General features: G+C 57.2%; 1 protein-coding gene across 2 annotated transcripts in view; it reads right to left on the minus strand.

Annotated features, from left to right (window-relative positions):
• DAGLA (diacylglycerol lipase alpha) overlaps window positions 1–6,792 on the minus strand; it is a 61,753-nt gene extending 54,961 nt beyond the window's left edge. The window contains exon 1 of one of the 2 annotated variants that reach the window (XM_059404379.1): window positions 6,673–6,792. The gene's annotated coding sequence lies outside the window, so the exon portion shown is untranslated. Of the gene's footprint in view, window positions 1–6,337; window positions 6,558–6,672 lie in introns of those variants that run through there. The other variant, XM_059404390.1, reaches the window with a different exon arrangement.
• Window positions 6,793–11,042: the final 4,250 nt, after the last annotated feature.

Genomic DNA, 11,042 nt, shown 5'->3' on the forward strand with positions numbered 1-11,042 from the left:
AGAGCATGCTGCTAACTCATTTACAGAATGGGCTAACAGCACCTGCCCCTTGGGGCGGTCATGAGGATTAAATGAGCTAATGCATGACAAGTGCTTAGCACGGCCAGCCTGGCATCTTTGCTCAGGAAGCACTATCTGGCCCTTATTGTTAGTCTTCAATGAGGCCATGGGCTAGGGAGGGGGGACAAGCCACCAACATTTAACAACACATACTCTCGGGGGGCGGCGGGCCCCACTGTTAGCTAGGCCGGCACTGGAGTTCAGGGGAGCAGAAGAAAGGCTTCGCAGGGGAACGCCCCATGTGGGGCCCAAAGGAGAGGCAGGGATTGGAGAGGGGAGGCGAGGGGCCTGGGCTCACACCTGGTTCCCCGTCTCCCTGCCACGTGTCCTCCCTGAGCCTCCTGTAAGCCAGAGAGGCGCAGAGTGTGCAAGAACGCACCATGCCCTGTTCGGTCCCCCAGGTTCCTAAAATGAAAACCATTATTATTACTACCACGTTGTGGCTGAGCAAAGGCTCCCAGACACAGAAGCCCTGGGGTCTGCTCGGACCCCCAGACCTGAGAGAGTCTGACAAAAGCCAGGCTCTGTCCCTAGGGGTGAAGGGCGTGAGGACCAGAGCAGCAGCCCCATAGCGCTCAGCCCACCATGTGGCCGGCCCAGCAGGAGCAGCCGTGTGCTCAAAAGTACAGAGTGAATGGGGTATAATGAAGGCACATCAATAATAAATGAACCTCCAGTAAGTCCAGGAACATCAATCATAAATTAATTAAATGGCTTCAGGAGAGGCGACGACAAGGGGCTTTCTCGGGATGAATGAGAACCGCTGTCCTGCCTCCCCTTCCCCAGCCCCCGGCAGAGCAGGCCCTGCGGCCAGGAGCATCTCGGGGAGCTGGGAGTGGCGGCCCCCGGAACACAGGTGAAGGCAAGCCCCGCTCTCCTCCCACCTGCCCCCCGGCTCAGAGAACTCACAAACGCTGCAAGGGTTTTGATGAAACTTCCCAGAATAGTAACCTCCTGGGCTGAACTCAGGCAGGCGAAATTTCAAGGGGTAATTTGGTGAGAAAATGATCAAACACTTGGAAATAAATGCCAGGAACACTGGAACCCCCTCAATGGGTCCTCAGGGATGAGAACAGCCTTGCAGGCAGAACAACCAGCCTCACAGGGGTCCCTGAGAGCCTCTCCTCCTGCTGCCAGGCTGGAACAGACAGGAATCAAGACAACTGAAAGGCACATGTAGGGAAACGCATCCTGGGCCAAGACTCGGGGGCCCAGCTCTGATCCGCGGCCTGGCCCCTGGGCCCACCCTTACTGACCAAACTGACAGATCTCTCGGCTTCTATCTCCGCTCCGCAATCAGGGAGGCTGGTCCTTCCCTTTTCCTCCGCAGGGCCCTCCATACCTGGAAACTGTCCTAGCGCCAGCTGGCCTCCTTCCGCCCGGCACCTGCTGCCAGACATCTATGGAGAGTGGGGGGTACCTACCTGCCCCTACCCTCTCCCTCAGAACACTTCGGTGCCTCCCCATGTCTTCCACAGACCCAACCCACACCCCTGCTGTCACGCTCCCGGGGACTCAGCTCCAAGTCACTTTGCCAACCCTAGCCTCCCCTGCTTCCATATTGTGTGCCCTACACTCAGGCCAGACCACAGCCCGCCAGCGCCTCACATTTCCAGCCACGTCTCCCATTGCTACCACTTCCTCCACCATCACCTGGATGGCCCAGATTAAAGGCCATCGCCACCCAAGTCTCTGCTGACCTCCCTCGTTCAAGTTCCTCACTCTCCTTTGACCTCTAGTGGCCCCTCTCCTGGAATTGCCGCAGAGACCTTCACCCCCCTAACTTCTCAATAGGCTTTGAATGCCTGGAGGCAGAGTCTGTATCTTACAGGCTCTGGGGTGCCGAATTCTTCTCTGTGGCCCCACTGAACCCGAATCACGGCAGGTGCTCGAGAGAGGACTACTGATGAATTCCAAGTGGAAACTGTCCTCAGGGGTCCTGACATTACTCTGGTGCAGGATTCTATTGACAGATAAGCAAGATTCTATCCACGCCAAGGGTTGGGTGGAGCTACCTTCTCATCAAGAAAAAGGTCATGACCTACGACATCTTCCTCGGTACCAACGTATGCAGATCATGATGTAACTGCTTTTCTGTAGGAAACATTCTGACTATAAGAGCATTGTGTGTGTGTGTGTGTGTGTGTGTGTGTGTGTTCTTGTTTCAGCATGATCTTTCCTCTCACCAGACATTACTAGGTTGTGGAATTTTTCCAACCACCCTGGTTGGAGGTTTTATTGTCCCCATCTTAGATGACAAGACTGAGGTATAGAGAGGAACCAGGATTCGAATCCGTTTCTGGCTGACTGCAGAGCCCCAAGTCTTAATGCTCAGAGCTACCAGGCTCTCTTCTGCCACCCGAGCGAACCATCCCCAACTGCCTTCCAGGGCAGCTCGAGCGGGAGCCCGGGAGCGGGCGTGAGTGAGCCCATACCGGCGCTGGAGAGCCACACCTCCAGCTTGGGCTTCCTTCTAAGGAACACGGAGGAAGCAAGAAGGCTCCTCCCGGAGGAATCACAGCCGGAGACGTTACCCACCCCCCAGCTGGAAGGCACCCCCACCCCTGCTCCCACTGTTCTCTCCTGCTCCGTGGAGACCAGCTACGCCCTGCTCCTCACACCCACTGACACCGGGCCAGCCAGACACAGGAGCCCACAAGTTCCTACACCAACAGCTCCACACCCCCTCAGCCCTCACTTCCCACAGACAGCTACGGACACACGCGGCTCCACACACGTGCGGTCCCCGGGCAGCCCCACCCCTGCTCCTCTCAGCCACCTGCCCCGGCTGTGGGCGGGGCTGTGGGCGGGGCTGGGGCGGGGCTGGGGCGTGCCGCCAAACACCCTCACCTGTGGCCACAGACTCCCCTCCACCTCCGCGGCCAGGGTCCCCAGGGGTCCTGCCTGCCGTCTCCTGGGTCTTCCTAACCTACACGCACACTCCCCAGTCCGCCCCAGAGAGATCCAGCCCAGTCAGAGTCGGCATCAGAAAGGAAATTTGAAAATCAAGATGAACGGTTTTCAGCCTTGCCCGCTGGGGAGGTAACCACATCCGGCAATGTCCCAGGCTGGCTCGGTGGTTCTAAAAGATTTATCTTCCTCTGACCACACGCTCATTGATGTCTCCCCCAGCGCTCCTTGCTCAGTCCACTAGCGCGTAACGGAAAGCGGTTCCAGGGGGAAGCTGCACTCAGGTGGGGCGCTGGGCCAACAGGTGATTCAGCCCGAGGCCCCCCTCGGGTCCCTGGCAGGAGGGTTGGGGGAGGAGTGGCTTCCAGCGACAGGCGGTGCCTTTAGCCGTGGCCGGCTGGCCTGGCACTCTCAGCCCTGGTCCAGAATCCTCTGTCCAGAGATGCCCGATTCCCTGGCACCCCGAAGCTGAGGAACCGGGCACCACGATGTATGAGGCAGCTGAGGAACGAGGGCTGCCAGGAGCTGACTTAAGCAACTTTTAGAGAAACATGGACAAAGCAATGGAAACAGCACTGAGGACCAGAGTTGAAAACGTCGCAGCTCCTGAGAGCTGCTTGCCCTTGAGGTCCGTGCCTGTGGGACTGGCCCCCTGCCCCAGCTGTGATCTGCTCAAAAGCAGCATCTGTGCCCCAGGACAAGGGCTGGTGACCTGGCTGGACTCCCCACAGGCTCGGACCCTGAAGACTCGGAAGAAAGCTCAGCTCTGCTTTTGGGGAATAGACGCCAACTCCTCCCTGTCTCCTAGCTGCCCCTCCTACCACCCCGCTCCGCTGTGCAGAGTCCCAGCACCGCAAGCAGATGGCAAGGGGCGGCTGCAAAGGGCTCCAAAAGCCCAAGACCATAAGGCTGAGCCACAAATCAAAGCAAACGGGCTGGGCTGAGGCGTGGAGGGCGAGCTGAGGACCGTGAATGCTGAATATTCACAACGGAGAGGCCCCAGGCATACCTCCTCACCGGCTTACCCTGTGGAAAGCTCCCCAGGCAGGAGCTGAAGTGTGGGCCACTCCCAGGGGAGGCAGACAAGGGCGCTGCAGGGAGCCTGTGAGACTGGCCTCGGACCCCTCCCACCAGCCTGGGAAGGCCTGTGTCCACCCAGCAGCCACCGGGCAGGGTGAGTCCCACAGCGTGGAAAAGGCAGCTCACCATCCCGGGTCTGGCGGAGCGGTGGCCTCCTTCTACCCATGAGGCTTGACACTGCAGCCTGGACGTGGGGCAAAAACCTTCTGCCTCGTGGAGCAAGCAGGAGCTTGGGTTGCTGGCTAACACAGTCCCTCGCGTGGAGGGCTTGAGCAGTGGGCCTGAGCCCGTGGGGTCTGCTGTCAGGAACCAGGCCCCTGGAGGCAGGAGGCAAAGCAATCGGCAGCCTCCCTCACCTTCTCCATGTGGGAAGGCCCTTCAGACAAGTGGGGCCATGTGGGGTGAGACGTCCCGGGGAATCCGTGCCACACCCCTCAGAGAGTGCCCATATGCCCCTTCTCCTTGTCCCCGTGTCCCCTGGCACCCCCCAGTGCCCCAGCCTCTCTGGCTGGCCCACCCGGCCCTTGTGTCCACTCTGTGGCTCTGACCCCCCTTTGTTTTCTGCTGGCCACAGCCCCCAGAACGCTGATGTGACACTCCCTGCCCCCATCCTCAGAACCCGGAGCCAAAGGAAATTCTCAAGAGAGGACACACACATTTCCAAGTCTCCCTGCCACACGGGTCCCCCAGATCAGTCAACCACAGACACGTCCTGGCCCTATGCGGCCACGAGGTACATCTGCAGCGCAAGCGAGGGCTTCCTCTTGCTCAGGCCGCTCCTGCAGGACAGACAGCACCGCTGCTGCGGCCACGCGCTCGGGACCGTCCTCGGGAGACCTGGGGCCTGGTTCCAGCTCAGCAGCTGACTCACAGTGTCAACAGATCCCACTTTTCCCCCACCAGGAGCCTTTACACTCAGGGCCTCTAATTCCCTGTGACAGGCGCTGGACCTTCCGGCTGCCTTCCTCCCCAGTCACATTCCAGGCCTCCGCTTCCAGCGCCTCCCACCCTGGTCACCCTACCTGGTGAGGATCCCTGACCTTTGCTCAGCCTTTCACTGTTTCCATGAGCACCATCTCCTTTCCTCCTCCGCGACCACTTGGTGACACGGATCTGAGAGGTAAAGTCACCCGCCCAAGGTCACACAGCTGAGACAGGAGTGTCAGTCCTCTGGCTCCATGTGCACCAGACAACACACCAGCTTTAAGGAATCTCAGCAACGTCTCCAAGCGCCCACCTTAGCAAACGAGACCACCCTAATCTCCCACACCCTCTGCATCGTTCTTCTGGACTCCTAAAGGCCTTCCCCAGGCCCGGCCCAAGTTCACCCCATGGATTCTTCTACCCCGTTTCCACTGCCCCCCAGAGAGCCACAAAGTCCTAAAGATGTCTCCCGTATCCAAAGACTTCCCTGGAGCTCTGCACATTGCCCCTCTACGAGGTAGACACCACGTGATGCTGAGTGAGACCCTCACCCAAAGCTTCCCAAAAGACCGGTGGGAGCAGATGCATCCTGGCACACACCCACTGGGTGCAGTGTCATCTTTCAAGTACCCCCCCACCTCCAGCCCCGCAACAATCCTCGGGACCCAAAGGCTTCCAAGCATCAAAGAAGAGAGGCAACTCTCAGATACCCCGGAGCGAACCATCAACCCAAAGTGAAGACGGGTCCGGACAGGACAGACAGATGGTGTACCACCTTTCCCCGTGCTCTGACACAGGTCACCGCTCAGTCCTGCACATTCCTCGTGACCCATGTTCAAGTATAGTGATCATGGCTGAGAACCATCCCCTCCCTTCCTCCTTCTCTGAAGCCAGATGAATACATGAGCTCAGGACAATGCTAGTACCTGGTCAGGTTTCCATCTGGGTCACCATTGGTTCCTCGTGGTAGAAGCACCTCCTGGCATCTCTCTTTCAGATCCATTATAAAGGACACCAGTACCTTCTCCCAGCCTTTCTCCTTCCTCGGGGTCCGGTGGACCGAGGCCATGCCCCTCATCATCACTAAAGTGGCAGGATGGACATTTATCCTTCCCATCCACCAGGCTCTGGGAGCCACGGAGTTTCCCGGCACCATGGGGTGCCAAGGCCATCTCTCACAGTCACACCAGGAACTCCTGTCACGCTGAGGACACCAATTCTCCAAGTCCAAGTGCCCTCACGCCAGACCATGTCAGGCCAGAACCATTCAACACCCTAGCACCCATCCCAGGTGCACCGCTACACGCCTACAAACTGGCCACTGTCACCCCGAATCAGTCTTAGTGCTGTGCCCACCACCTACCTGCACGGAGGGCGGCACCCGCCTTACACCTGGGCGGCCACCACCATACCAGGGTGGGGGTGAGTCTTCTGACACCCGTGCCAGGGAAACCACGCTGCCTGTGCCAGCCCCACGCTGCCCACGCCCGCGCCACGGGTGTCACCATCCCCGCACCGGTGCCAGGAGCTCCATGGATCTCACACCTGCCTCCGGCGCTCGTGGCAGCCGCACCTCTGCCGGTGGACCCGTCGGGTCGGCCACCGCGCGCCCTGGACACTGCCCAGCCCGTCGCACCGCTTGCACCGCGCCCGCGCCCGGGGCCCGGCCCGCCGTGCCGCGCCCGCTGCCCCCCTTACCTCCCGCCCTCCGCAGGGCTCGGCCCGCCGCCGCCGCCGCGACCGCCACCTCCATCCTGGGCTCCCCAAGGCCCCGATTCACTAACGCCGCTTCCGCAGGGCGCCGGCGCCGGCGCGAAGGCCGCCTCCGCCCCCCCGGGGGACGCTGCGTCCTTTACGTAAACCCCTCTCCGCCGCCAGCGGTGACCATGGCGACGGTCGTGGGGCGGCAGCGCCCCCTGGTGCCAGGGAGGGGAGCGGCGCCAAGGCCGGGGCGAGCCGAGCCCTTCCGCAGGCGCTGGCCCGCGGCGGGGGCGGTGGGCGCTGGGCTCGGACTGCAGCTGGGGCTCCGTAGGCGGCCAGAGGGGGCAGGACCCGCCGTGCAGCACGCGGGGAAGGGAACGCCTGGGTCCACCTCCTTCGGGCCCCGCGTGACCGGGTTTAGCGTGGGAGAGGTAAAAAAGCAAGTAGGATCACTGGAGAACTGGTTCATTTAGGGGGAGGAAAGAGAGAGATGGGTTCCACCTCCTCGGGGTGATTGAGTGGTCCGTGTGAGGTCGGAACACTCCATCACTTGTGTCCTTCCCCCATTCCTCATCCCCCCAGTGCCCAGCATCCTGCCTGGCATCCAAAGGGGCCTTTCCTCAGTTGTGAATTCCTGGTAAATGAAGAAAATCTCCCCTCCTGTTTGGCCTCACACACACACACATACCCATTCATTCAAGCTGTAAATTACTTAACACACCTTCCCTCAGAGCTACTCTTGGTCCCCAACGTGCTAATAAGGGTGGGGAGTGGGGAGAGGGAGGGGGCAGAGAGAAGCAGAAGCCAGTCCCTGCCCTCAGGAAGCTCAGTGTACAGGGGGGACAGCCTCAGTTCAGGTGTTTGTGGGTGGGAGCTAAGCAGAGGGGGCTCCTTACAAGGGACACTCGTAAGCAAGCCCCGGGGGAGGGAGTTGGATCTTGTGGACTGGGTGACCCAATTGGGTCTCAAAGGTCCAGTAGAAATTCTTCAGAGGCAGAAAGGGGAGTAGTGCGTTTCTGCAGGGGAAAGGCCTCTAAAGTGTTTCCTGGGCCCTGGAAAGTGTTTCCCATCCCAGGAAAACAGGGTGATTGGCTGTGGCTCAGTGCAAAGCCACAGTGGAGAAGAAGCAGCTGTAAGGGGGTCTGATGTGAAGAATCAGCCTGAAAATGACCTGGACACTCAGGTCTGAAGACTGAGTCCAGAGCAGAAGCTATTTCTAGAGGGAATTCTGTGTTACTTGTTATTCTGAAGGCAAACTCTATCTTAGGTAAAGAAAGAAAGAAAAAGAGAGAATGGGATGGGTGGGGGGACAAATATTGGGGTGGGGTTCCTGAGAGGACTCAAGGAAATGCTGCACACACACACACACACACACACACACACACACAAGACACCCAGCCTCAGGAAGGGCAAGAATCAGGGCAGCTATACGGACTGACTGTATCACCAACGGTTTAGGAACCTTTACCAGAACCTTGTAATTAATCAGAATCCAAACTGCCAAATGTACTGTGTCTTGGTTCCAAGTTCTAGATTCCCAGAAGAAAGAATCCTATTGGTCCACCTTGGACCATTGTCGATCGTAGTAACTACACTCCACCCCTTGGCTGCCCTGTGCATACAAATTCACATGCATCCACACACACACATACACACCCTTCTTCCATTTATCCAAACGAGCTCCAATATTCCATGGTCAGGGTCATGATTAAGATCCAAGTCCAAGGTTTTCTAGGCGATGTCCGTTTCTCCTCAAGTCTACTCTCCTCAAGTGAGTCCGTCTGGGCATCTCACAACTGAATTAAAGGGTACATTTAACCACCAACAACCTGTTTTTTCAGTTTTCCTGATTGAAGTGTATCATTGACTCCATCTGGACTGTGTTAGAAATGCAGACTCTCAGGCTCAAGGATCTAAGCAGGTTAAGATCCCCAGGCAATTTGTGTGTACATTAAAGTTTGATATAAATATAACTTTGACTTAACTGTTGTTATAAATATTGGGGGGAAGGAAAAGGAAAGAGATGAAAAATATTTTTTTAATTGCGATCATTCCTATTTAAAAAGAAATGGAGGGAGGGCTTAATGATTTCATCCTCAGCGACTCTAGTAACCAGGAAGAAAACCCAAGGAGGGGGCGGAACTCTTTATTTTTGCAACAGTTGCAAACTCCTAAAAGGTGTTTATGACTTCTGTCCTCTGACTCCTTATTTCACATTCCACTGGCCTCCCGCCTGGGTCTCCTTTAGTCAGGGCTCTTCTCCTGGTGGGCTGACCTGTCTTCATCCTTGGGGGCCGGAGCCATTGGTGATCCCAGCAGTAAAGCATCACGACATGCTTCCATCTACATTTACCACTGGGCAGGATGATGTAGGAGGTGCTCCTTGGGGACCCTTGGTTCCACCCCTACACCCTCTCCATGTGTGTGTGTGTGTGTCTGATTAAGATCCCCAAATGGCCAGGTGGCGGTCTCAATTTCCAATTCAATGGAGCCATGATGGTGCCTCCTGGTAGAACTGTTCCTTCCTTCAGTTCTAAAGACAATCAAAACCCAGAGCTGTCTGAACAGGAAGCAGACAGAAGGCATTCTGGTGATGGCGAGAGTCACCACCATTATTTCCACCCCCACTTCTGGGACCTTTTGGAAGATGCTTACCAGAACAGGTGTCTGGTTCACCAGCACGTATTCCCTAGGGGCCTGGCCTGGTCCAGCTGCCAAGTTGAACTTTCTCTGTTCCAATGCACTGCTTGCCCTTTCCCGTGAGTGCCTTCAGGCCCAATCCTGACAGTTTGCGCAGGTGTCTTTGGAGACCGCCACCAGCACTGTGAGCAGACCGAAGCCAGGAATGGGGGAGGAGGACAACAGTGAGGCTGCCAGAAGGGGCCATAAGCCACAGACTGGTCCTGGTCCAGCTGCCAGCCTGTGTTCTCTCAGCTCGGTGCCAAATTCCCACTCTGGCCTCAGTTTCCCTCTGGGTCCCAGTGGGGATAATAACATGGCTCCTCCTCCCAGGGGGTCTGTGCAGATTAACTAATTAATGAGTGTGACATCGTCTGCTTCCACAAAGGGGCTGATTAAATGCTGAGTGTTGTTATTAGAGCCACGGAGGGTGTGTGACAGGCAGCGTCGACTGGAGACCGATCTGCTCCCCTCGCCTCCTTCCCACCCCCTTCCTCCGTCTGCCCTGTGCTCTGCAAGCTGAACATTTTGCAAGACAAAACCAAGATGATTTTTAGCACCCCAAAGGCATCGTATAACTTTTGCACATTTCCCCTATACTGGAATGTGAGTCATGGCCGAGCTCCACAGCGTCATCTGTCGCCGACAGCTGGCACAGCTGGGCCCTGCCCCAGACTCTCAGCTCCCAGCAGCTGCAGAATGGGATGGCTGGGCCAGCGATTGCATCAGGGCAGAGCTGCCAGCAGGAAGACAACTGCAGCATTCTGGAGCTGGGCAGCAAGCCCCCGAATGCACTGTCCCATGGCACGGGGGACTCAGTGACCACCTTTCCTCACAGCCTGAGGGAGGGAGGGCCAGCACATGGGCTTAAGGCTGGGGGGACTCAAAGCATGCAGGGTTTTAAAGTATAGAGTATCTGCTCATGGCTGCAAAAGATCCAATGACTCTATTTTAGCTTAGAGGCAGGATATAGGATAACTGGATGAAATCACAGCTCGGGGGCATGGTGACTTTAGCTCTAGCTTGTTCCCAGGTGCAGAAGTCCAGAGAGGCCCCTAAGTGTAGTTGTGAATGTGACTGTCCCCATAGCCGTTGTGAGATGCCAAGTCCCCTTCCCGGAGGCTCCCCATCCCCTCCCCCCCCCCCCCCGAGTCTCAGCACTTGTGTTGGGGTGGGAAGGAATCACTCGGTCCCATCACCAGGTAAATAAGCCTGCAGCTGACAACCAAGGGGAATATTGTTTACCCAAATAGCACAAACTCAGCCTGCCTGGGGAGGTGAGAGAAAAGCTCTGGGGAGGCTGAGCTGTCAGACTCCCACAGGGAGAGAAATGAGCTGGTTGTGAGGACCAAGGAATGCATGTGAATTGGGGTTTAGGGCACCTGGACCCAGTTTGGGATTATCTGGGGCCCCTACTGGCAGGATTTCAGCCCTTGTTCCCTCTGTAAACTGCTGCTCTCCCTTCCTTCTTGTTCGTCCTGCTATGAGATACAGGAATGGGTCATGCAGGCAAATAGCCTGGAAGTGGGGGTTAAACCACCCAGGGATTAAAAGGCCAGCCACCACTGGGATGTGTTGAGGTCCTGTGCAAGAAGCAATTTGTAAAAGAAGGAGCAGAAGGAGGAGGAGGAGGAGGAGAAGAAGAAGAAGAAGAAGAAGAAGAAGAAGAAGAAGAAGAAGAAGAAGAA

Source organism: Mustela nigripes, chromosome 1 (genome assembly GCF_022355385.1).
Source record: "Mustela nigripes isolate SB6536 chromosome 1, MUSNIG.SB6536, whole genome shotgun sequence".
In the NCBI taxonomy this organism is placed as follows: Eukaryota; Metazoa; Chordata; class Mammalia; order Carnivora; family Mustelidae; genus Mustela; species Mustela nigripes.